The sequence below is a fragment of the Cibotium barometz genome, chromosome 60 (genome assembly GCF_041138505.1).
Source record: "Cibotium barometz isolate CiBa-2024 chromosome 60, ASM4113850v1, whole genome shotgun sequence".
Lineage (NCBI taxonomy): Eukaryota > Viridiplantae > Streptophyta > Polypodiopsida > Cyatheales > Cibotiaceae > Cibotium > Cibotium barometz.
Genome location: NC_141105.1, coordinates 11512760 through 11540722, shown reverse-complemented (window position 1 = coordinate 11540722; position 27963 = coordinate 11512760). Strand labels below are relative to the sequence as shown.

At 42.3% G+C, this 27963-nt stretch overlaps 1 pseudogene; it reads right to left on the bottom strand.

Moving 5' to 3' along the window:
• Window positions 1-2936: 2936 nt before the first annotated feature.
• Window positions 2937-5807, bottom strand: LOC147604982 (uncharacterized; annotated as a pseudogene).
• Window positions 5808-27963: the final 22156 nt, after the last annotated feature.

Here is a 27963-nt window from a genome sequence, read left to right as displayed (position 1 = left end):
CGGTGTGATCCTCAGCTCTCTCATGTTGGAATCTATGTATAGCTCGAGATACCATATCGGTAGTAAAGAAAACCGATGAGGTCGGTGGAGTCTCGGTGGGGCGAGGGATGAGTGGCTGGTGCGGAACATCATAAAGCCCTTCTGCATAACTTTGCCAGCGTTGAGGATCAGTAATCGGGGTGGGGGGGCATGGCTCTCTAAGTCGTCGCCAAGCAGTGGCTGCATCTTTGCTCATGAGCATGTGGTAGATGTCCCAGTATTGAGCCTCCTCATATGTGCGTCGCTTACGGCGTGTAAGAGACCGCATCTGTCTACTGGCCTGCTGCTGTGTTATTTCCCCTTTCGCTATCTGGGCTCGGAGATGTTGATGAAGCTCTCTGCACTCATTATCATACCATCTATTCTGGGGCATGTCCCCGGATCTAGGTGGCTTCCCTGTCTGGAGATGGTGTGGAAAGCTGTGGCTAGCTGCTGTGTGCAGTATGTGTGAAAGCTGGGCCGTCAGTACATCGATGGGTGCTGTAGGGTCCATACCAAAGAGGCCATCTTGTACTTTTGAATCATAAACGTCTGCAAGCTCCCGGGTAAAGTGGAAGATGGTACGAGATGCCTGAGTGGTCGGGGGTGGCAGATCAAGAGAGCTCCTAAGAGAAAAAGCCAAATAAGTATGGTCCGCACCAATGGGGCATGTAGGGATAGTGAAAGAGTCTATCAGGTCTGTGATCTCCCGCGAGCCCAATATGTAGTCCACAGTGCTGCTGCCTCCTGATGATGGGAAACATGTGAGTCTTCCCGATTCTGGCCATTGTGACATCCCGTTATAAATAACGAGATGGTGTCTAGCTCCCAGGTCCAGAAGGTGTTGCCCATAACCTGTACTGTCTGGCCCACTGTCCTCTGACATCCTCGTGGTCCCTGCATCTACATCGTCTAGTGCCTGTAGGATGAGGGATCTATGAAGTCGAATGATTCACACTGTCGATTCTGTGTGCGTGCATAGAAGTCCCCCATCAGGAGAACCTCCCCCATGGTCGAATAGTGTAGGAGAGTTATATTAACGTCCACGGAAGACTCGAAGGGTCTATGAGACCATAAAGTAATACAATGGTACCATGGATATACTGAGCCATGGAAGCACTGAAAAGGAAAGGAAAAAAACACCAATGTGTGTATATATCGAGACAGCAAATGATTATCCTATGATCCCTCCTCAGCCAGTACCAATCTCAGGGCAGAAAGAGGGTCAAGCCCCTATGATGAGCATCTCATGTCGGCGGAGAACCTCCCAGATCTATCTCTATGTGGTGGATTGTCCTGATGCTCTGCGTCTGGCTCGTAGAACAAGCTCTTACGCTAAGAACTCCTTTGGTGCACAGAGTGAGAGCAGGGGTATGGGTGGTGGCTCTAAAGTCGATGGGTGGTGGACCCTATTGTGGACAAAGAAATATGTGATGGCTCTCTGGGAGGTGTCCTGTCGAGGCTCGGCCTGTCCCAAAAATCCATCAGGTCTTCTTTCACTCTTTCTAAATTTCTGGGAATCTTTTCTCACAAGCCAAAATTCCACTACATCCTTGTGTCTTTTGAGCTCCATCAAGTACATGCCCAGCATCTGTGATCTACTGTAGCAAGTAACCCGAATCGCTCTCACAAGGCAGTGGAATTTCCCTCGTATCTCCTAGTAAGCTAGATAGCTAAATATATAATGGGCCTTGTCCTCTACCACTCCCGTGGTGCATACTCTGCATATCCTCTCATCTTGTGGAATATTCTCGGCAAATGTCAGTCTCTACTCTGAGGCAGTGGGAGGATACCCCTAGCTGGCCAATCATGATCTGCATAGCATGTGACATGTGTATATGTATGTATCCCAGGATGTCCATGAATCCAACGTTGGAGAGTCTCAAGAAGTGATCTCTTTAGAACTCACACCACTTATCAATCTCTAATAGTGACACCCATGTCCAATGTATGTGCAGTCCGAGTACATCTAACCGGATAATCCAGTTGATCTCATGTCATGAGAGGTTGAGTTAGGGGAAATCTAGGTTGTACTGAAATGGGGGGAGGCGGTGCCATGTGCATGAAACCACTCGACTACCTCCAAATATCATCCTCTAAATGCCATGCATGTGTTGGTAGTGGTGACCATGTCAACGAGGAGGAGAGAAGTCCAGCTCGTCTCACCCTCTCTGTCTCCCTTTCACAATATAACTGCATCGAGGAATCTAGTGCTAGCAATGGGAGGTGATCTCTATCAAGAGTGAATACATGTTGAATATAAGCGTTGGTCTGAAAGAGGGCATCTATAACCGATGGGCCCACCCGAGAGAGAGAGAGAGAGAGAGAGAGAGAGAAATGAAATGAAATGAAATGTTATATTAACGTCTTCAAAAGGCCAAAGTGACCTATGAGACCAAAGTTACAACCATATGACATCTAATACACTATCTGGAAAAGAAAAGAAAGGACTGAAGGTAAGTATCTAGCCCTACAATACATCAGTAGAGGGAGCATCCGGAAGCAGCAACTAGGGAGAGTGGGAAGCTAATGCTACTAGTCAAAATGGGGTACATTAGTACATGGATACATGAATACATGAATATGGGGGAGTACAAAAGTGACAGTGAGTACAACAGTATATGGCTGGAGTGGCAATCATCCTAGGAGCTCTAACATGGGTCTCTGCCGGATGGCCTGGATATCTGCCGTAGTGAGATGCCTGGTCGGACGAGCCCGATGCCTCACAATGATGCTCTGAATCCTCCGTCTCTGATGTAAGGATCCGCGAACCCTCGGGCGTCTGGATCTGCCCAACTGGATAGTTCTCTCAACTAGAGTCCCATGGGGTGCCCATTGTTGGGCTGTCGGCTGTGTGTCCTCTCGGGTAGTCCCTCTGAAGAAGTCAGTGATCTGTCTCTGTGTGGACTCCCTGCCAGTCAGGCGTCTGCTCCTCGTAATGGACTCTCTGAGCCTGCGGATCTCCAGGAGATAAAAACCCAAGCATCGCTGATCACAATAGTCCATGGATCTAGCCAGTGGTCCAAATCCCTCTGTGAAAAGCAATGGTAGCGCCCTCGAATCTCATAATATGCTGTGCAGCGATAGATGTAGTGCTCCTCCGTCTCTGGCTCTATCCAACAAATCTGACATATCCTGTCCCTTGGAGGTATGCCTCTAAAGCTGCCTATCTCTATCTCTAACTGATGTGAAGAGGTGTGGATCTGCCCAATGGCACACCTCAATCCATGGGACAAATGGGTATCCATGTAGCTTGGTCTAAGTATAAAGCCATCCTCAGTGGTGCGGAGAAGATGGTCTCTATAGAAAGCCATCTTCGTCCCTAACTCCTATGAAGGCTCTAGCCATGTCCTCCTAGTGTCCAACTGAATGAGGTCCTGTCTGATGACTCTACTAATCTCAGAATGTGTCAAGGTGAGAGAGGGTGCCTCTAGAGAGTACTGGAAGGGTGGAAGTCTGTCTAAGCTGAACCCGTGGAGCTCAAACCCATAGAAATGAAATGAAATGAAATGTTATATTAAACCCGTAGAGAGAGAGAAGGGGGGAGAGAGGGAGAGAGAGAGGGAGGGATGAGAACAGCCCAGCTAGTCTCACCCGCTCCCTCTCCCTCTCCCTCTCGCAATATAACTGCATTGAGGACTCTAGTGCTATCCATGGGAGACGATCTCTATCAAGAGTGTATACATATTGAATGTAAGCGATGGTCTGAAAGAGGGCATCTGTAACCAATGGGGCCACGAGAGAGAGAGAGAGAGAGAGCTATATTAACGTCTACTAGAGGCCAAACTCGACCTATGAGACAAATCAATGTACAACTGTCAATGTCCTCTGGGTGTCCAGAAAAAAAAGGACAATGAACATGAAATAAACTATGAAAGTACTGAGCTAGTGGGGGCCGGGGGGGGGAGGGGGGGTGTTGTGATGGATGGAGCACTATTGCTAGAGGCTCATTATGCAACCTATATGCGTAGGGTATACAAGAATGCAATGCAAATCTGTCTAGCTCCAACCAGTACCATAATGGGAGTGTAATATGTGATACATAGGCGATGGCGAGGCAAAAATCCCTCGGAGCATGATCTCCAGGTGTGAGTGTAAGTGAGCTAGCCACTCTTGGATATGGTGTTGATGTCGAGCCCATATCTCTGTGATCTCCCTCTGATGTAGTCTGGGAGTCTGGTAGCCTGGTGCTCTCGGTCTCCATCTGGCTCGGAGGTCTGCAGCGCGCTGAACTGTAACCCCCTCCTGTGTCAAGGTAGGCACTGTGGTAGATCTTTGGAAGAAATCAGTGAGCTGGAGCTGTCGCCCACCTCTCCCTGTGGTATGAATCAGTATCAATGCCTCTCTGTGGCGCTGTGTCTCTAGCAAGAACTGGCCAAATCTGCGCTGGTCTGCGGATTCCATGATCTAGCGGAGTGAGGGATGTCCACTGAAGATGGTGGTGTATCTCTCTAATGTCATATATGCTCTGCATCTGCATACATAATGCTCCTCACTCTCAACTCCTCCTGGCATAGTCTACATATCCTCTCTGCTCTGGGGATCCGTGCTGCCCTACCTGCCTCAATCTCAAGCTGGTGTGATGACACTCTGAGCTGGCCAATCACCACTCGGGCACTTTGAGGCATGTACACATCCATATATCCGGGTCGCTGAATGAATCCATCTGCTGAGATACGCATAAACTGATCTCTGTAGTGTAGCATCTTCGGTGGTAGAGGCTAACTGGGTGTAATCCAAGTCTCCTAAGTGTATCGTTGCCATAAATCCTACCGAAGGACTCTGTTCCTCTCACTGTGAGAGAGCTGGATGTGTGGTGCATGTATATCATACTGGAAAGGTGGCAGGTGATCTATGTCGAGACCATGCTGAGTGAGCCATTGTATCATGTGTGAATACCATGATCTCCTATCTCCACTCTCTGTGAGCTGCCTGGACGCCTCAAAAGCTATATGTGAGAGTCGATCTGATGGCATATCTCTGATCCTTTGTATGAAGAAGCAGATCATCTGGAAGAGGGCCTCTACTAGCATAGGAGGTGCGGCAAACTCCGCTCGGACAATGTCATGTGGGATGGAGGGTTTGCTGCGGATCATCCGTGAGAGCATGAGAATCTGAGGCCTCTCTATCTGAGACCATGTGGAGGTGGCAAGCCCAAGTGCCCATACTGTTGCAGCATACATCAAAGCAGGGGTGACTAGTGTGTCAAACAACCACCCCTTCGTGCGGGGCTTCTAGAAGTGTGCCTGGTGACATTGTCTTTCTAGCATGGCCAGAGCTGCATACCCTCGTGTGAGTCTATCCCTGGCTGCTTGTGCCATAGTAAATCTTCCTGGCGGAGTCGCAACTGTAATCCCCAAGTACACATATGAGTCTACCACCTCTACCTGTCCTCCTGCTAGTGTGAAGATGGCATGTCATCGAACCGGCCCTGAGGTGTGGAAAATCATGACCTTGGTTTTCCCAAGGTTCACTGTAAGTCCCCTCTGTGTGCAGAAGTCATCGAGTGCATGGAGATGATGCTGTAGTCCCATCCGCGACTCATAGACCAAAATAATATCATCTGCATATAGCACAATGTGGATTGTGGTACCCGAGATGTCTACCCCGTCCCCACCACCGTGAACAATGAAGTCAGCCGCCTCATCAATGTATAGCCCAAATAGTGTAGGAGAGAGTGGGCATCCTTGCTTCACACCTATGGTGCTAGCAATAACATCAAATAACCCCCCGGGGCATCGTATGCGCCCGAGGACCTGCTCATATAAAGCATAGATGCCCCAAACCATCTATGATGGGATCCCCAATGAGTGGAGGCGCTAGAAGAGTCTCTCCCATGGCACTGTGTCAATGTGGAGAAAGCTCGTCGGAATCCAGCATGCCCTGGTGCTCGCAATCCCTCCTCTGCATATGAGCTCAACTCTGCCTTGAGCACTGCGCCATAAAGTTTGGCCAATGTATGGCCAATCATGATAGTCCTATAGTTGCTGGGGTCTAGCATGTCTCCCGCTTTGTGGAGAGGCACAATGGTGTGCATAGTCCACTCAGCTGGTAGGCCCTCCACTAGTGCCCTATTAAAGAGGTGAGCAACAAAGAGAGAGAGAAAGAAAGAAGAAAGAAAGCTGTATTAACGTCTACTAGAGGCCGAACTCGACCTATGAGACAAATCAATGTACAACTGTCAATGTCCTCTAGGTGTCGAGAAAAAAAAGGACAAAATGAACATGAAATAAACTATGAAAGTACTGAGCTAGTGGGCGGGGAGAGGGGAGGGAGGGGGGGTTGATAGATGGAGCACTACTGCTAGAGGCTCAGTATGCAACCTATATGCGTAGGGTATATAAGAATGCAATGCAGATCTATCTAGCTCCAACCAGTACCATAATGGGGGTGTAATATGTGATACATAGGCAATGGCGAGGCAAAAATCCCTCGGAGCATGATCTCCAAGAGAGAGAGAGAGAGAGAGAGAGATTAACGTCTCTAAGAGGCCATAATGGCCTATGAGACCAAAACTGAAGAGTACATCTGAAGTTGGTGTCTCATCAAAGAGAAAGTTACAACCATGTGACATCTGATACACTGTCTGGAAAAGAAAAGAAAGAACTAAGTATCTAGCCCCACAATACATCAGTAGGGGGGGCATCCGGAAGCAGCAACTAGGGAGAGTGGGAAGCTAATGCTACTGGTCAAAATGGGGTACATGAGTACATGGATACATGAATACATGAATATGGGGGAGTACAAAAGTGACAGTGAGTACAACAGTATATGTCTGGAGATGTAATCATCCTAGGAGCTCTAGCATGGGTCTCTCCCGGATGGCCTAGATATTTGGAGATGCCTGGTCGGGCGAGCCCGATGCCTCGTAGTGATGCTTTGAATCCTCCGGTGTAGGCACCGTCTCTGATGTGAGGATCCGCGAACCCTCGGGCGTCTAGATCTGCCCAACTGGATAAGAGAGAGGGAGGATGGAAGAAAAAAGGTATATCAACATCAATGAAAAACCAAGGATTTATGAGATCAAAAGTGTTACAATACATGCATGAAGTAATTCTATATAGATAAAATAATCTACCGTTAAAAACACATCCATGGGTATCACAATGCTACAATATGTATCCATGTAGTAGTTGAAACATGCAGTGAAAAATACTACCCAACTCAAATAAAAGGAGGACTCGGCATCTTAGGTACATGTTGTATACTTGGATAATAGGGATCAATGTGTCTTCCACATATGCAACCTCATATATACTCTCTATATCAACCGTTTGTGGTGGAGCATTCTTATGCATTTGAAAGATCTCTGGGATCTAAAGTTGTCACTAGATGGTCATGTTGGTCTAATAGGGCTTTGATGTTTGGCAGGTATAAATAGAGGTTGTATAAATGGAGTGCTCTCTCTAATGCAAACTGTGTGAGGCACGGTGATCAACGTATATCTGGCACTGCCTGTATGTGCAACCTGGTCCATTTAGTGAGGTGATTTGACTCCAAGGACCCTCGTTGTCATCGTCAAGCGTAGGTTGTAAATGGAGTGCTCTCTCTAATGCAAACTATGGGAGGTACGGTGATCAAGGTATATCTAGCATTGCCCGTATGTGCAAGCTTGTCCTTTGGTGAGGTCATTTGACTCCAAGGACCCTCGTGGTCATTGTCAAGTGTCTCATCAGGGACCGGCCGAATATTAGTGATGGTAGAATGGTGTGTTTGGAGCATGAGTCTAAACCTCCCTGTATAGGTGGTCTCTATTTCAGTGTGATTCCATTAGTTTTACTCCCACATAGCACTTATCTTGAAAGAAAATGACTCACGACAATAGGCCAAAAGCATATTTGCACCTTTTTTTTTTTTTCAAAAAGAGACTTCTATTAAGTATGGAAAAAACATACAACAATCACAGCTATAAGCCGGAAAAGAATAGAATCACCCCAATATGTAAGGTGATTTCAACCACTGAGGAGCATCATGATGCCATGTAAGACCTGTGGTACTAGAGGAAAAGAAATGCCATGGTCCCACTGCCGCATAAATATCACGCACTTCGCCTGCGCAGAACAAGAGGGCTCCTGAATGCGAGCCCAAGTAGCCATAAGAGTATGGATGATATCACCCCATATAGTACTAATGCACTGAGACCCAAAAATCTGGACACCCTCAATAGCCTTCGTGCATCTAGCTCTCCAGATCTGTCATGCTGTAATACTGGCAACAATCTCCCAATTGGTGTCAATCCTCTGTCAGGGGGGTGTATAATCAAAGTGAGGAACATCCTGCAATAAACCATGTTGGGCAATACCTCTACAAATGCAAATAGCAGAATCTGTACCACTGTCCTCATAAAAAAGCTGCGGACCGGACTAGGAGAGCCAAGCAACTGCCCCCCAAGTCACATGCATGGCTCAGCCACTCAATTTGCCCGTAAGTTGGGCTACAGAACCCCAAATCTGTTGTGCAATGCTGCATCCCCATAAACAATGTTGTACAGTCTCAGAATCTGCCGCACACCTAGGACAGGAAGGTGCTACCATAGTAACATTGGACGGGGAACGGGGACGGGGACGGGAACGGGAACGAGGACAGGGAACGGCAAAAGGCAGGGGACAGGGACGGGGGGACGGGAACGGCATATGGAATATGCAATTTATTGACTACAAAGCACACTAAATAAAATAACATTTGTGTTTTTACACTTTGAACTTTCAAGGCATCACTTTAAATGTACAATACGTGGCGCAAACACCGAATAAGCGCTAATAAGTACACCGACAAAGTTCAAACCAATATATAAGCATGGAACGATGATCACTATCAAATAACAAAAGACTAGTGTCTACAATGCACATAAAGTTGAGAGAGAGAGAGAGAGAGAAAGAAAGAAAGAAAGCTGTATTAACGTCTACTAGAGGCTGAACCTGACCTATGAGACAAACCAATGTACAACTGTCAATGTCTTCTGGATGTCCAAAAAAAAAAGGACAAAATGAACATGAAATAAACTATGAAAGTACTGAGCTAGTAGGGGGGTGTGATGGATGGAGCACTACTACTAGAGGCTCAGTATGCAACCTATATGCGTAGGGTATACAAGAATGCAATGCAGATCTGGAGAGAGAGAGAGAGAGAGAGCTCTTAAGGCTTAAGGCTTAAAAGTTAAGAGGCTAGAGCCTAGAGAAAGCTTGTGGGTTGAGAGAGAAAGAAAGAAAGAAAGAAAACTATATTAACGTCCTTTAGAGGCCACATCTGACCTATAGGACTAATCAGATACATCCATGTGATTACATTCCACTTCGGGGGCAACAAAATGAAAATAGAGATAAAACTAAAAATAGTTCAAATTCCCTACATGACCGTAGGAGAATCCTAGATAACATGAAGGATTTCTCTAGCAGCTACTCTTCATTACTACCATGTTTGGTTGTCCTGAAATGTGCAATAACAGCTCTACCTCTACGGTAGACTACCCATTTTCCTTGTTTCCTTGCTTCGTAGAGAGAGTGGCCCGTGGGAGAGGGAGTGGGAGAGAGAGAGAGAGAGAGAGAGAGTGAGAGAGTGAGAGAGTGAGAGAGAAATGAAATGAAATGAAATGAAATGAAATGATATATTAACGTCTTCAAAAGGCCATAATGACCTATGAGACCAAAAAGTTACATCATGGTGGATCTGATACAATGTCTGGATAAAAAACCAGAAAATGAAAAATAAAGATGATACTACTGGCACCTAGAAAATGAAACTGGAACTGGAAGGTAAACAGAAACCCTTATAGGGTGTGAATATAGTGAGGGGGGGGGTACACTATGGAGGTGACTGGAGTACAGTGAGGGGATACAATATCACTAAGCTCAAGAGTGGGGAGAGGGAGTGGGGCGGCTGGCCAAGAGTGAGAGAGTGGGAGAGAGAGAGAGGAGAGCTCAAGCCTTATAGGCGGCTGAGGGCTCCAAGGCTCATGCATGGTGCGGGTCACGGTAGGCCACAGTGCCAACGGGAGGAAACAGGCGCAGTTGCCAGCCACCAACGGGAGAAAACGGGCAGAAGCGGTAGAAAAAACGGCAGAAAAAAAGCGGGAAAAAAAAAACATCCCGGCCATCCCGTTCCAGAACCGTCCCCGACAGCACTCGCCCGTTCCGCCGTCCCCTTGTGACGCAGGTGCCCGAGGCGTCCCGCCCGTCCCCAGACCGTGTCGGAGCGCCATGATGTTTCGGGACAGCGTTTCCGCGTCCCGGCCCTCCGTCCCCTCCGTTCCCTGTTAGTATGGATGCTACACCGAAAACCGATCTCCATTGATTGGTGGGGAGACCACCATGTAAGAATAACCAAAAGAAATGAGAGATCTGGCTCCTTCTGTATGAGTGCCAAAGTCTATGCCAATATCTGCGCTGATTCACTAGAGAAATATCATAGCTCTCCCAATGAGGCCTGAGAGTAGGGATCCTACGCATGTGTTGAGTGAGGAGAAGCCTAGCATCCCGGACTGTGAAACTAAAAAAAGGAAGGCTTTTCAAAGGATCGAAGGCATCAATCCACTCCCACTCTCTTGGATCCCACTGAAGATATCTGATAGGACTGCCACCATATAACCACAAACATCAAGAGCCATGAGTCACTATGTGAGGAGAAGGGTCAATGAACCAATGCTTTCCTGAATGACCAACAATCCTCACTGGACTAAGCCTAGTATCTGGGATGATCTCCTCCATACTACATCTCCTCAATCTCCCTCCATGCATGAGTAAATGATGCAATTTGTAGCCTCCTGGCCCGGGAGAGCAATGACCTGCAGAGGTATGCCTATCCTCAAAAAACTCCCAGCAAACTCGGATGATAGTCTCCGTGAAAGGTCCTAGAAAGCCACTCATGCAGAATAGCTGCATCAATCTGATCAATACGAAAGCGAGAGCCCCTAAGATGCTGAATGCATGCAGCTTTGTGATCCTCCGGAAGACTCTTAAAGGTCTTCCAAGCAAGAACTGTGTATGCACATCTCTCCCATCCTGACCATTGCATATAACGAGATGCACCAAGTGGCCGACTAGCCTCATCCCTAATTAGCTCGTTCCACATAATAGGTTGTTGGTCAGCCTCATCCAAAGACCTAGGAAGGTTTTGTCGCAAAAAAGATCTCATGCTTCTCCATGCTCTGACAATGGCTGCAATAAGAGGGGAAGATGGTGCCTTGATATGAGCCTCTATGAACAAAAAACGTGTGCTGGGCACCCAGTCTCTCCCGACCCTAGGTGTACCTCCGGAAATCTGAGACAAGAAAAAATCCTTCCAAGGCTCGGTGGCTGGTAGGAAACCTCTAACCACAAGTTTGCAAAGCAACGCCCTACACTGAACATCCGGATCGATAATATTCAAGCCCTCCTCTCGTTTGGGCTGAATACTTGTGAGCCAAGCTACCCTGGCACGAGTGTCTAAGGTGCCATCCAAACCCGACCAGAGAAAATTGCGGATCAATCTCCGCAATTGGCCAATGCGCACGAGAGAAGCACCAAGAGGCAATAAACCAAGCTGAGGCAAGCAATACCTAATTAGCCACCAAAGCTCTGGAAGCTAAATCTAATCTTCTGGAGCTCCAATGGAGGAGCTTCTTCCGGATACTCATAAGTACCGAAGCAAACTGCTGCACAGGAGAAATATCAATCCCAACTTGGCATCCCAAATATCTAGCAGTGCATCTTTCTGCTAATCCAAGTAAAACCAAGCTCTGCACCCCAAGCAACTCTCACTGAATCACTAACCCAAAAACCAACAGATTTGTGCCAATTAATGAGAGCCCTTGCTGCCAAACAGAACTCCTCTAGTGCTACCCGGAAGGAACATAAGCATATATGCGAAGCCTCCAAGAACATGGCTTTGTCATCAGCTAACTCAGAGTCAACCAATTCCTCTTGACTACGAAGAGGCAACCTCAATCCCGAAATACCAGCAGTGGAGCAGAGAAAGATGCTCATGGCCTCTGCAACTATGATATATGATAATGGGGCTAAAGGGCAGCCCTGCCGTACTGAGCGAGAAATCTAAAACCACTCTTCTCTATCACCGCAAGCGAGCACTCTATTGTGGGCATCACGATACATGCATGAAACTCCCTTGATCCATCTCTGAGAGAAGCCCATATGGCTAAGAGTACCCTCAAGGAGGTCCCAATCCACTCTATCATAGACCTTCTCAAAATCCAAGAGCAGAATGGCTAAGGGCTGATTGCTCGCTTTAGCCCATTCGACGGCCTCCCAAAACGAGAAAATGTTATCAAAGATGCTCCTGCCGTGTAAGAATCCATTCTGAGTATCATGAACATCCTGCAAAATTGGCTGCAATCTAATGCTCACTGCCTTAGCAAGAATCTTATAGGCAGTCCCAAGTAAGGGGATAGGTCTCCACTGGCCAATCAATGTCTTATCCCCACTCTTAGAAATAAGATAAATAAGCCCCTCAATGAGAGAAGAAGGCATAGAACTTGTGTCCCACATCTCCTGCAAAGCCGATGTGATCTCAGCCCCAATCTCATCCCAAAAAGTAGTGAAAAAAACAGGGGAGAGGCCATCCTCCCCTGGACACTTACCATGAGGTAAGGCATGAAGAGCATGACTGAACTCCTGCATAGAAAAAGGGGCATCCAGATTGGCACACATCTCCTCGGTGATCAAATGTGGCAATGCATTCCAAACCTTCCTCTGTGCCCTGTGTCTCAGATCAGAATACGGCTCAGCACTAAGAAGCTGGCAGTAGAAATCGGTGGCAATCTGTCTAACCATGAGAGGATCTGAGTGAAGAGTGCCATGTGAATCCTACAACTGTCTGACACTATCTCTGGCATGAGATGGGCCGTGAGAAGCAAAGAAATGTTTGTTACATCTGCCACCCATCTGTGTCCAAAAGGATTCCTGGGCATGGAAATGGTACTCCGCGCGCTGCTTAAGAGAGTGATGAAGTTCTGCCCTAACAATACATAAAAATTTGCAACCCATTGAGCATGAGGATGTTTCTCGTGCTCTTTCTGCAAGGCAACCAATCTAAGTCTAATAGCCCTTTCTAAATCCAAGGCCTCTTGCCTCTTAGACAGGGCACGTGTGTGATAAAAGTCACGAATATCACAGAAAGCATTGCCTCTTAGACAGGGCACATGTGTGATAAAAGTCACTAATATCACAGAGAGCAGAGGCCAGGCTTTGAGAGGCTTGTAAGAAATCATGAGATCTCAAATATCAAGCATACAACGCAATAGCTCTGCATCTGAAAACAAATGATCAGGGATGCATACATGGGGCGCTGATCCATGGCAATTTGGATCTCTAATACATAAAACCACTGAGCAATGATCCGATTTAGATGTGCCTGTAGCAATAAAAGTATGCCCACCTCTGTCAAGCACCCAATCATCCACATAAAATCTGTCTAACCGTGCATAAATACATCTTGCATCTCTTCTCCTGTTAGACCATGAATAAAGAAGAGTGGATGGACTCCTCAAAATGTCATCCTCATGCCAACAATCTCTGCCATGAATGGAGAGTATAAACCATGCGTGTAGTACCCTGCATAAGAAGGATCCACTGCGCTCTCGCAAGCAAAATGACACCATGCCCAATGATGCAAGGCAAGATCAAAAGCGAGTTTCAATGTGAAATTCCCATCTTTTAGTCTTTTTACATGACTCAAAATCTGACTTGTAATCTTCCCTTACAAACATCTAAGGTGACATCCATGGAACTCCTCCTAATGTGATGGGGCTCCTTATGTGATGTAAGGAGTGGATGAAGTTTTTTTCTTTTCTTGAGTAGATCCTTATGTAGTCGCAATTTGGAACATGGTCGGAGGCCTGCTTGGTCTTCTATACCAACAGGGGCCTACAGGGATTTGAACTCATGGCCCTCCCTCCCCAAGTCACAAGCCCACTTGGCTAGGTTGCATGCCCATTGGCGAGTGGGGGTAGTTAACACTGACAAAATCTTCTAATCCACCATTATTTTCCAGTTTCCCTACTCCCATCTAATTTCTTCAATGAAAATTTTCGACGACGACAAGTCCAGCATATTGCCTTGTGCATTCCATAAGCTCACAAAGTTTCAGATCTAATTGTGGTTTGTCTCATCCAAAAAGCAATCATAATTTTTTTAAATAAAACCTTTATTTTGATAGGTACCTTGAACTCGAAAGAAGTTACAAAAGGATTCATGACTTGCACATTTATATAGAGCAAGCTCCAATTAAGTTGTTCTTAACTTGCAACGGCTTTTGGAATTCCAAATTTTGGTGTAGAACCTATGTATGGCATACATATTCACCTCCATGTGCTATTGTTTGTGATACAAAAGTCAGAAGTCCATGAATTGATAAAGGAATATAAATAAATATCCTTATAGAATAAACAAAAAACATAACTCTTAAACTTTTGGAAATTGGCCATCAGTACTCTTAATGTTTTGTGTAGAGAGGAACCTCTGGGGTGTGGTTGGTGGACCTTGGACCAATGTGTGTGTCATTGGAGATACTAGAACATATGTTGTTGAATGATATGACCAATAGCAATAGTTTGTTTTGCGACATTCAAAATTGGCCAAGTGATGTCTTGTGTATTGTTCTCGGTACAAAGATGTACTGGTTTGCACCAAAATTTGCATTGTGGGATTAGTTTGTGTATTGTTCTCAGTACAAAGACATTGGGTTGCACTAAATTTTGCATTGTGGGGTTAGTTTGTGCTGCTTGCATTAACATTGAAATTATTGATAATAATGAAATGGATTTTGTTATTAAGATGCATTAACTAATGCCAAGTGATGTCTTGTGTATTGTTCTCAGTACAAAGACACATTGAGTTGTACCAAATTTTGCATTATGGGGTTAGTGTTGCTTGCATTAACATTGAAATTATTGATAATAATGAAATGGATTTTGTTTAAGATGCATTAACTAATGCCACGTTATAAGGTCAAGCTCACTTGCTTGGAAACCCTAGCTCTTTGAAAAACCCCTTTATGCAAAAATGTGACAGACTTGGAGACGACAACCCCCGAATCAGCAAAAACCAACTTAATCTTGCATACTACGTTTAACCACCCAACCATTATATAGACAGTGATCTCGGGTGTCCAGTGTGTACCTTACCAAACACACACCATACTTACATGCCTCCTTTGTTCGTGCTAGTATCCTTTGCCGCCATTGGTTTTCCCACGCAACGCCCACATGTCCCACGTATTACTAGTGTGTAAATCTCATGTATCGGTGTGTACGCGTCCCACGTGTTGCCACGTGTAAGGGTCGTAATATTCTTTTCTCCTTTTAGGAATCATCGTCCTCAATGATAAACTAAGGATAACACTTACAAAACTAAAACTCTGTTTCCCAAGTTGCATCTATCAAGGGATGTCCTTTCCATTTTACAAGTAACTATGATCAGGTTCTGCAAAGCAATCATACCATCAACTAAATTATCAACATAGTGAAGATAACGCTTCAATCGGCTCACATGACATACTAGGTGGACATGACAGTCTTGTGGTAAGTCCAACTTATAACCCACATCTCCGTCTCGTTTCAAAAGTGTCCATGGCCGATAGGCGACAACTTAGTAGATTTACCCGCACAAAGCATCAGTCCTCCGAGAAACAAGTAGAAACACTTTCTCCCCCACGAGCTATCCGCTTGGGATTAGCATACTTAATCGTTCGATTCGCTCGACGGATATAATCTCGAGCACTAGCTAAATTTAATTGCATCCAAGACAAAAATTCAGCTGCACTCGATGTCTTCTGAGGTAATCCAATTATACCTGGCATCAATGGATTATACCCATAATTCAATTCAAATGGAGAAAAGTTTGTAGAGGAATGCTTGCACAAATTATACGCAAACTCCAATAAAGGTAAATACTTTTCGCAATCGCTGTGTCTTTCCCCGACATAAGCTCTCAACTTATCCTCCAAGACTTAGTTGACTCTCTCGGTTTGACCATCAGTTTGTGGATGATCGGCACTACTCATGCAGAGTTACATGCTAAATTTACTAAAAACATGTGGCCAAAAATTACTTGTAAGCTGTAGACCTCTATCCGACATAATGAACCAAGGTGGAAAGGTACGTAGTGTACGGCACGCTATCAGTACGTACGGAACGTACTTCTGTACAGAACAAATTTTAAGGTACGTAAACAGTACGTACCATTTGTAAGCAGTCCTAGAAACCTGAATATTTTGTAGACATAGCAACCAAAATACTTAAAATAAAGACTGAACCTCATTACTTAAAGTTTAAATCAATTATCAGTTACCAAGCCCATTACACAATACCTCATGTCAACAGTCATAGTGATATAAGCAAGAACCATGAAAGTCATAGATGATAAAAGAGAGTACAAATATCATGTCTACAGCACATGTCCTGGTCCACAAGTGCAAAAAGCAAAACAATGAAACACTACAGTTGTCTAGACTCTAGAGCATAGTCACAAGGGACGGGGGATGGTGACGGGGGACGGGGACGGGACGGGGGACGGCCATAAGTAGGGAACGGGGACGAGGGAGGGAACGGCACTCAAAAAATACTCTCTCTAAATTTCTGCCGCCGGGGGGATCCAAGGGGGGCCAGCGGCAGCGCCCCCGAAGCTTGAAACGAACTCAAAATCGTCTCTCGTACTGTCTCTCTTACTGCTATCTCCAACAGGCGCAACGGCAGGCGCAACGGCTCTCCCTCCGTCCCCTGTGACTATGCTCTAGAGTCTAGACGCAAGAGTCTCAAATCTCATCATCAGATGAAGATGATGAGTCTTCTGAAGAGAGCCACACGCCACACATTTTTTTTTTAAATGATTCCGTACGGATCCATACAGTACGGTACCGTACCGTACCGTACGGCTGTACCATACTGTACGGATCCGTACGTACGTACGGCAGCAACCTTGTAATGGACTCTGACAAGCCAAGTAATCTAAACACATTGGCAATAAATAATTCCACTACTTGTGGAGCTTCAACTTCTTTCGTAGTAGGAACAAAATGTACCATCTTAGATAATCTATCCACAATCACAAAGCTAGCATTATAACGTTTCCTCTTTCTGGGTAAACCCATATTGAAATCCATGGAAATACTCTTGTCATTTCCTCCCTGGAATAGGCAACGGATGTAACAATTTTTGGCCACTTCACATGCTCAAATTTAGTAACCTGACACTTTAAACAATGTGTCACATAACGGTTAATATGTTTCTTTAACTGTGGCCACTGGTAGAAACATTTAATGCGCTCAATGGTTTTCTTAATTCCCGGGTGCCCAGCACATGGACTAAAGTGACATTCTCGTGTAACTAATACCCTCAGATTATCTGAGTTCGGAACCCACGTGTTGCCATTCCTGTTGAGAATTCCATTCTCAATGGTAAATCTACGTTGACCAGACAATAAATCAGACGGGGTTGATTCCTCATCTATGTGGCTAGCCTTATTCCATAACGACTAAACATATGGATCCGTCTTTTAAGCTTCACATATTCTATGAATGATCTCATTGTCAACTATACTGAAACTCATCTGATACATTATGCGAGACAATGCATCGGTAACAACATTCTCTTTTCCTCGTCGATACAAGATTTCCATGTGAAACTCTTTCATCAATTCGGTCCATCTTGCTTGATGGCCTCTTAAATCTGGCTACAAAAATACTTCAGTGTATCATGATCCGTGTATACCTTAAACCCAGGTCCATACAAGTAATGCCTCCACACCTTGAGTTCATGTATAATTGCATGCCTCCACACCTTGAGTGCATGTACAATTGCATACAATTCAAGCTCATGTATGGGCCACTTGCGTTGTAAACTATTGACTTTCTTACTCTCAAAAGCCATTGGTCGGCCTTCTTAGCTCAACACAGCTCCTATGGCAATGCTACTAGCATCTGTCTAAACGACAAAAGGTAATGACGAATCCACGATCTTCAACACAGGTGTAGGTGCAACTGCCTGCTTAATTTATCAAAACTTTGCTATTGAATGTCGGTCCAGACATATAAACAACGATAACTTGCAACAAGTCAATAGCGTTGCTATTTCATAATAGAAAATAGTAAAGTGTTTATAAAAACTAGTGTGGTAAATTTGTGGTGGATTTTATTGAACGATATTTTGGTTTATAGTAAATCTTTACTGGATCAAGAATCACACTTGTTTATAGATTTACTATAAACCAAAATATCGTCCAATAAAGACGATATTTTGGTTTATAGTAAATCTTTACTGGATCAAGAACCACACTTGTTTATAGATTTACTATAAACCAAAATATCATCAATAAAATCCACTATAAATTTACCCATGAATGGCCCAAAGACATCATTCATTAATCACACTTGTTTATAGATTTACGATAAACCAAAATATCGTCCAATAAAGACGATATTTTGGTTTATAGTAAATCTTTACTGGATCAAGAACCACACTTGTTTATAGATTTACTATAAACCAAAATATCATCAATAAAATCCACTATAAATTTACCCATGAATGGCCCAAAGACATCATTCATTAATATCATAAATGTGGCTGGTGCATTAGTAATCCCAAATTGTATTACAAGGTACTCATATTGACCAAAATGGGTACAAAAAGCAGTCTTAGATACATCTTCATCTTTAATATGAACCTGATGATAGTAAATCTTTACTGGATCAAGAACCACACTTGTTTATAGATTTACTATAAACCAAAATATCATCAATCAATAAAATCCACTATAAATTTACCCATGAATGACCCAAAGACATCATTCATTAATATCATAAATGTGGCTGGTGCATTAGTAATCCCAAATGGTATTACAAGGTACTCATAATGACCAAAATGGGTACAAAAAGCAGTCTTAGATACATCTTCATCTTTAATATGAACCTGATGATATCCACTTTTTAAATCTATCTTACTGAAGACTTTAGCTCTACCTAGAGCGTCTATCAAATTGTTGATCCTTGGTATTCGATATCAATGTTTTACAGGAAGTTTATTTAAGGCTCTATAATCTATACACATTTGATCCATCTTTCTTCTTAATTAGCAAAACTAGAGAAGCAAATGGTGTGAAACTAGGGTGAATGAATCCTTTCACTAGGTACTCCTTAATCACCTTCGACACCTCGTTCTCCTTGACCAAGCTCATCTGGTACGGAGGTCTATTGACCGCAGTTACACCAGGCACAAGCTCTATTCGATGCTCCACATTTCTACGTAGAGGTAAAGAAGAGGGTAGGTAAGATTTGAAAACATTAGAAAACTCTGTCAGAATTTTCTCTTGCAAAGATTTTGTGGCATTACAACTTGGAGTTCCACTTTCATGCGTCTACAACACTTGAAAAATTTTTAACCCAATCTTTAAAAAAAGACTTACAAGATATTTTAAGCATTCGTGTAGCAGTAATTAATGCATTCTTGGGTAGATCTAGTTCACCTATATTTTAAGCATTTCTGTAGCAGTAATTAATGCATTCTTGGGTAGATTTAGCTCACCTTTAATGTGATGTGTCCTCCCCTCATGCATGAATTGATAGACATGTATTGACTTTCCCCAAGGTCTAGTCCCAAAAGGTTGCCCCATACATTATAAGTGTGTCCTTAACTATAGCTTGCCTATTATAGATGATCAATAAATAAAAGTTTATATTCACTAAATCAAGCTTAAATTTACATAATCATAAGTGTAATCACATGATAAGCATGAACTTAAGATGCCATTAACCTTTGGCTTACCATAGTTAAAGAAGTGGTTATACACTAACCCTTTTTTACATGAAGATTAAACCCTAACGAAGATAAACTATTCCATCATATTGAATTTCGTGTGTGTGTATCAATATAACAAGTTTTTGAGCATTTATAACGATTAATTTAAGATCTCAAAGATCTATACATTAAAGTAAGTTGATGACAGGGATTGAAGCCTTTGAGAGTGATTTAAGTGTACCCATGCGATGAGATTCCTCGATCATCAATGTGGTTTAGCCTTGAAGGCTCCATTGGCTACTCAAACACAAGCTTGAAACTATTGAGTATGATAATGTTTGTATGGAGCTTGATGTGCTTGCATCATGCTTTCAATTACATTTGGTGTTGGCCCTAGAGCAACATTTACTACCATCACCCAATGCTTCACTCATCAATATGTCTCTGAAAAGATCAGAAGTGGTTATGCCAAAGAGGAGAAGAAGAGCAATGCCTATCTATAGCATTATCATGTCAAATACTGATAGACTTGTAAGAGAGTGTAGAAAGAACACTTACCTATATTGCAAAAAGAGTGGGGTGTTGGCATCATGAAAATTGCCTTACTAGGAAATCCATTTCATACTTGACTACCCAGAAGATTAGCCTTATATGTTAGCTTCTTCATAATATACAAGATTGACGTGCAAAGTGCAGGTATAAAATTGCCTTACTAGGAAATCCATTTCATACTTGACTACCCAGAAGATTAGCCTTATATGTTAGCTTCTTCATAATATACAAGATTGACGTGCAAAGTGCGGGTATAACTCAATTCTACTACAACATGGCAAAAGATGCTTTCACAATTTTTTGGTTTTTTTTTCGAGCTAGGGTCAACTAGGCACAATTGCTTTCACAATGTAATAAAAGGGATTATTTTGTGGATGTTACATTGAGTGAAGTTTTGCTAATCAAAATGGTTAACATTGCCATTCCACTCAAAGGACCCTCATAGTCATCGTCAAGTGTCTCATCAAGAAGGATGATAAAATAAATAGTGATGGTAAAGTGAAGTGTTTGGAGCTTGGATCTAAACCTCCCTATAAATGTGGTCTCTACGTTAGTGTGGTTCCATCAATTTTACTCCCAAGTAGCACTACTCTTGAAAGACAATGGCTTACAAAATGGGCCCAAAATTATCTTTGCACATACAATGGAACCTCCCTCATATCTTAGCGCATCTAAAAAGGTAGTGTTTCTTCATCTAGACCTCTAGAGTGGAGCAACTCAATAGAACTTATCCTCCTTGGAAATGCCCTAGTTTCCACTCTCAAGTGATGGAATGAGACTCAATCATATTTCCACGACATGTGATATGTATTCTTGAATAATAAGCCATCATCTAAAACCCTTTAAAAAAGCTATAAAAGCAACTATTGGGTAATCGTAGCATATTACACCCTATTATGTCCATTTCTCTTTTGGAAAGTAGGTGTATATCTATCAGTGTCTTGAAAAGTGTATCAATCACTAGGGATGGTACTCAAAACTTTACAAGCACAATGGGATGAGAGACAAATGGCCTATTGCAAATCGTGCTTAAGTTCATCACCACCACTACCGTTTAGTCACCTTCCCCAAGGTCTGGTCCCAAAATATTGCTCCATATATCCTTAACTACTACAGCTTTTCTATTATACATGATCAAGAAATAAAAGTTTACATTCACTAAATCAAGCTTAAAGTCACATAATCATAAGCTTAATCACATGATAAGCATGAACTTAAGATGCCATCAACCTTTGACTTGCCATAGTTAAAGAAGTGATTATACACTAACCCTTTTTCACATTATTAAACCCTAACAAAGATAAACTATTCCTTTATATTGAATTGCATGTGTGTGTATCAATATTACAAGTTTTTTAGCATTTGAAATGATTAATTTAAGATCTCAAACATCTATACATTAAAATAAATTGATGTTAGGGATTGAAGCCTTTGAAAGTGATTGAAGTGTACCCATGTGATGAGATCCCTCGGTCATTAATGCAATTTAGCCTTGAAGGCTCCATTAACTAATCAAACACAAGCTTGAAACCATTGAGTGATGGTGTTTTTATGGATTTTGATGTGCTTGTATCATGCTTTTAATTACATTTGGTGCCGGCCCTAGAGTGGCATTTACCACATTGGCCACCATCACCCCATGCTTCACTCATGCAAGAGAGGAGAGGAAGACAAAGACACATTTTAAGTTTGATGAAGCAATGCATATCTAGCATGTCAACACATACATGATAGAATTGTAAGAGAGAGTGTAGAAAGAACACTTGGCTGTATTGTAAAAAAAGGTGGCATGTTGGCATCATGAAAATTGGCTTACTAGTATAATGCATTTCATACTTTATTGCCTAGGAGGTTAGCCCTATATGTTAGCTTCTTCATGATATACAAGATTGATGTGCAAAGTGTAGGTAAGGACACAATATTTAGAATGAAAGTTGGTATTACTTTCTTTTTTTCTTTTTTTTTATTCTCACTGCTTGGTAGAGGACCAAGGCATGGTTCTTGAGCTAGAATTGACTCTACCTTCTCTACACGTGTATAGGTTTTTGTTCTTCAAATCCATCCACAAATTTTGAGTTGCCTTGTAATAACATATCAATGGAATTTTTTATGAGGAAAGTGCAGGAATATATTTGGGATGGTGTAGTCTTTCACTTAACAAAAATACAACTCACACCACCAAAAATCCTCTTTAAAAAAGAAATGTTCATCCTCCTAGGTTACAGTGCCCTTATTGGATTTAAACCTCTATTCATATTTTTCCTAACACTCGACAAAATGGATGGCCTTATCAAGTCCTCTATAGAGGGTTAACCTTCACCTAGGCCTTTTGGTGTGTATAGGCATATTTAAACCTCTATTCATATTTTTCCTAACACTCCTTGATAAAATGGATGGCCTTATCAAGTCCTCTAGAGGTTCAACCTTCACCTAGGCCTTTTGGTGTGTATAGACAACTTTCCATATTGTTCCAATAATAATGGTAATTTATTAGAGCACTCGAGCATCACCTTTAGAGGTTTTAGATGTAGCAATCATTGTTATTTTAATTTTACATCCATTGTAGATTGTTTGTGTGCTTTTATCTCATGCCAATTTTGGCCAATTTCTAATTTAGTGCACTTATTTAGCATGCAACGGGATTTTGCTACTTCTTTTTTTACAACTACCCTCGGCTCCACTTGAATTTTAATTAAGTGGGTGCATTTAGAGTTATGGTCGTGATCAATCGATTTTGCACACTTAATAAATTCAAGCTAGTTATGATCATAATTTTGGTGCAAAGTTTAAGGTGATTTTGATTGGGGAATCCGTGTGTAGATGCCCTACTCTGCATCTGTTGCATGATAGGGTCAAGGGGTTGGTGTTTTAAGCAAGCAAAATATGCTTGATAGGACACTTTTCCACTCTATGTAGGTCCTAATTTTTTAATAGTGGTGCCTTATAGTTGTTCATCTCTTTCCCTTGGTTATGAAACATTGGAAAAACAAATAATGATATTTCATGAGGGTGTTGTTAGAAATCAATGCTCCATCCTCGTCACTATCACTCTACGGGTGAGGGGTTGCTCTATTTTGTAAGCCCCCCCTCCCCTCCTCCTTCCCTTACATGAGGAGTAGTTTTTGTGTTGAGCACTCACCGGTTTAGACACTGGATGTTGGCCATGTGTGGCCAACAGATGGTTAGAAGACATCTTAGACTTGGCACTAACAGGTAGCATTCACCTTGTAGCTTTTTGATGCCATCGTGTTACATGGCTACACTTTATTTTGTGCCATTAGGTGTGAACCCTAGCATGAAGTTTCTTTTCATGCATTATCAAAGTTCATGTTCTCTTCTAATTTCAAAGATTAAAACTATTAGCTTGCCTTGCTATGAAGGCAAAGGGTAAAGGCCTTTGAGTGATGATTGTCTACATAAGCTAAGCTCCAATGGTTTTGCTTGGTTTGACTTGAGGTGGTGGCATTACCATTTCTTGAAGCACAAGATCCTTAGTCGGTGAGACAATTCATCAAAAGGCCGGTTTAACCAAGGGAAAAAATGGTTTAAAAATATTAGCTTCATAGCCTCCAAATCTTGGGGATTCAAAGGTAAACCAAATGATTAACCTTGGTTTATTTTGAGCTATGCTAAGACTTATCGTTTACAATATCTAAGTGAAATAAGAAACTTAATTACATCTCAAACCTTATCAACCAAGTTGAAGAGTCCAAATATAGTTTACAATGAGGTAAAAATATCTCCAACAAAGCTATGTCCCTAGCGACAACCCCCTCATGTTTATAGCACACCACTTCAAGTGTGCATTTGTATAATACAAGATCTTTGAGATCCAACTTTAATCTAATAAACTCATATTCACTTGAATGTCCAAATTCATGAATACTCTCATATCTAGGTATTCAAAAACCAAAACTCCTTATGCCAAGAAGATATTGACAATCACTAACTAATTGGTTTATATATTACACCCACAAAGCAAGATGTAGATTAGTTTCCAAGTCCTTCATGGAAACCCACCTCACTTAAGAGATATCATTAAAAACAATGATTATTTGGCTAATATGTACACATTTCCCAAGCACCAATGTCCAATACCGTTAATACCTACTATCTATTGTGCTAAAGTATCCTAACATGGTTATTTGGCCTATATATACACATTGCCCAAGCACCAATGTCTTCTCTGACACCATTGATACACATTGCTTAAGCAGCAATGTTCGATACCATTTATATGCATTGCCCAAGCACCAATGTTTGATACCATGGATACCCACTATCTAAATGTCTTGCTTATGATAGACATGGTTATTTGGCAAATCTATACACATCGCCCAAGCACCAATGTTTGATACCATTGATATCGACTATCTAAGTGTCATGTTTGACTAATTCGAAGAGATTCTTTCCCACCATAAAATTCTAATAGGTAATCATCAAATTGTATTACATTCCCAGATATTAAGCTCAAAGAGTTGTTATGTCATTTAAATAAACCTTCATTTTCATTCTTTAGAAACATCCATTTCTAAACAAAATCATGGAAACTCCTTGGGCAAAATTCAAACTCATGTCCTCACTTTGGGAGTTGTCTCCCATAACAAAGTTTCCAGTATCCACTACATGCAATATAAATGCATATTAATAAGAAACGTCCATTTCTAAACAAAATTATGGAAACTCCATTTCTTTGGAGGTGCCATTTCCTAATTTCTTTTAGGGATTTTCCCGCACTTTTCCCGTGGCTAAGTCTTTGATTTTTCTTCCAAAATTTCTTTGCTCTCTCTTCTAGATTATGATCTATCTCAAGTTTATGCAACTATGCATTAACAATTATGTCTCTCCCTCTCCACCAATCGTACACACAACATCTATGATGAGAAACACCCCATAAGCATAGAACACATCTTAAATTAGTGCTACAATGAGGAGCATACAAACTGGCTCTCACATGACCATGAATACCATAGAGGAAAACCACAAACCATCGACTATTAATAACTTCAGCAATGACAGCACCAATGGCAACAAACCTTGGGAAGTCCCATGCATGACCTATTTCTACACAAGGGGTTCCAAACTCTTGGGATCACCCAAGTGGTGGGTATCTCTAAAATGATGGGTATATCCTAAAAATGGGTTCTACACAAGGGGTTCGTAACTCTTAGGATCACCCAAGTAGTGGGTAAGTATCTCTTAAAATGGGAGTACCACCATTTTGTGTGGTAGGCACTCCAAGGCCATTCAATTCATATACTCTAGTAGAAGTTATGGGTCAGAAGATGGTAGGCACTCCAAGGCCATTCAATTTGTATACTCTAGTAGAAGTGATGGGTCAGAAGATGGTGACATTCATTTTCATGTGCCCAAGAGGATGTTCATACTTTGATGATCATGGGCACTAGTAGAAGTGATGGGTCAGAAGATGGTGACATTCATTTTCATGTGCCCAAGAGGATGTTCTTGGATGCCCTCCAAGAGGATGTCCATACTTTGATGATCATGGGCACTCCTAGTGGCCACCACTACTCAATTCATTATTTTTTATGAAGTACCAAAGAATGAGATATCACTAATGGAGAGATCTGGCAAAGTAAACTAAGGAGTGAAGGATAAATGAACACTATGAAGAAGAAAAAAAGATAGTTATATTAAATGTGATAGAGTGATCTACCTAATAAACTATAGGTCTTAAATGCACATGGCAGATAACCACCATTGGATCCTAGTAAACTAGGGGTGGTAAACTAGGGCTTCCAAACGAGAAGTAAACTAAGGGAGACCGGAACTGACTATGGATTTGGGATGTAATGAAGTAGATTTGGTTGCACATGCACGTGGGGGATGGAGCCTAGGCACTTGGGCTTAGGGTCATTTACATGTGTACTTTTAGGGGCCTTAGGCTATATTAGACATGGGGCTCATTGGCATTGTACCCATCTACCACTACAAGAAAGAGGCCCACTCATCACATGGAGTAGACAACAAGGGTGTAGGTCACCATCCTAGATCTCATATGGGAGAAGCTCACCATCAAAGCTTGGGCATAAGCACCAAGAAGACATAGATGTCTATAGAGTGAATATGATAAAAAAGGTACCATGCCCATGAGCCCTATGTCTAATATAGCTTAGGGCCCCCAAAAGTACACATGTAAATGACCCTAAGCCCAAGTTCCTAGGCCCCATCCCCCATGTGTATGTGCAACCAAATCTAGTTCATTACATGGGACAATGAAAAGGTAAACTAGGTTGTTACATCTGTAAACTATGAAAATAAGTAAGCTCTAGATGGCAAACTAGGGAGTAAACTACGGGCGGATGGTAAATAGGAAAATTGGCATATGAGGCTTGGGGACTTGTTGATGATTTTTTAGCAAAAGAAGGGTATTTGAGCTCAGACTCAAACCCAGAACCTATCTACATTATGTGAAAACTTTCATGCTAGCCATTTCACCAAGTAGGCATTGTTGTTAGATCCATATTTTCAATTGAATGTTTGAATCTTAAAAACATGCATGGAGGCACATATCTCCCTAGTTTAGTAATATTCCTAATCTAGCATCCGTAATTTAGTAATTCCTAGTTTACCCTTTCAAGTTAATGAGACTACATTTCCAAGTTTACCAATTTCCCTACTTTACTAATTTTTCAGCTTATTACCAATTTATCTTCTTCCCCACATTTGTTCCAATTAACCTTAGTTTACTTCTCATTAGCAACCCTAGTTTACCACCCCTTTCGTGGTTTACTAAGATCTGGAAATGGTGTAAATGAACTGCAGGATCGTCTATGAGCGTAGATCCCATCTACCATGGGCATTTAAGGCCTTGTGTCGCTTAGTCTTGAGACTTATTGATTGGCTATAAGACATCAACATCTCTCTTAAGAGGTAATTATTAAGGAATATCAATAAATTTTTGTAATACGTGACATAGATCAACATCTTCCACTTTGGATGGAACACTTCCTGTAGTGACTGCCAATTGCAACACATATGAAGCACTTCACTTTCGAGCTCTTTAGTCAATTTCCTTGTTGTGATTGATTGCATTTTTGGTGCCTTTAACGATTGTCTTACCCTTATGTGCAAAAAAGTGGGGAGTCACGTCATTTAAGTCCATGAAAAACTCCACACTTTAACCAATCATATCCTAGGACAATATCAATTAGTCCCATATTTAAGGAAAATAAATCTCATGCAAAAGAGTAGTCTTATAAGAGTCAAATGAACGTTGTGTCCTAGCAATACAACCACCTCAAACCTTAACCCATGTTCAATTTTTATGGCTGCTCTGCAAGTTTTACTTTTTCCAACATCTTCGTATTGATGAAGCCACGAGTGCGTCTGTTGTCCATGAGACAAGTGTGTGTAAAAATTAGCCATGAATGTTATCAGTTTTAAAAAAGAAACAAACTTTCTTTTAGGGCAAGGTAGCAATGGTGACTACTCTAGGCCTTTGCTTGCGAATCTGTGGGAATGGTGTCTACTAGAACTTAGGCTCTAATACCAAAGAAATTAAGGGACACATGGTAGATTAGGAGGTAGGTACACACATTAGCACATAGAGAGAGAGAGAGAGAGAGAGAGAGAGAGAGAGAGAGAGAGAGAGAGAGAGAGAGAGAGAGAGAGAGAGAGAGAGAGAGAGAGAGAGAAATAATATTAACATC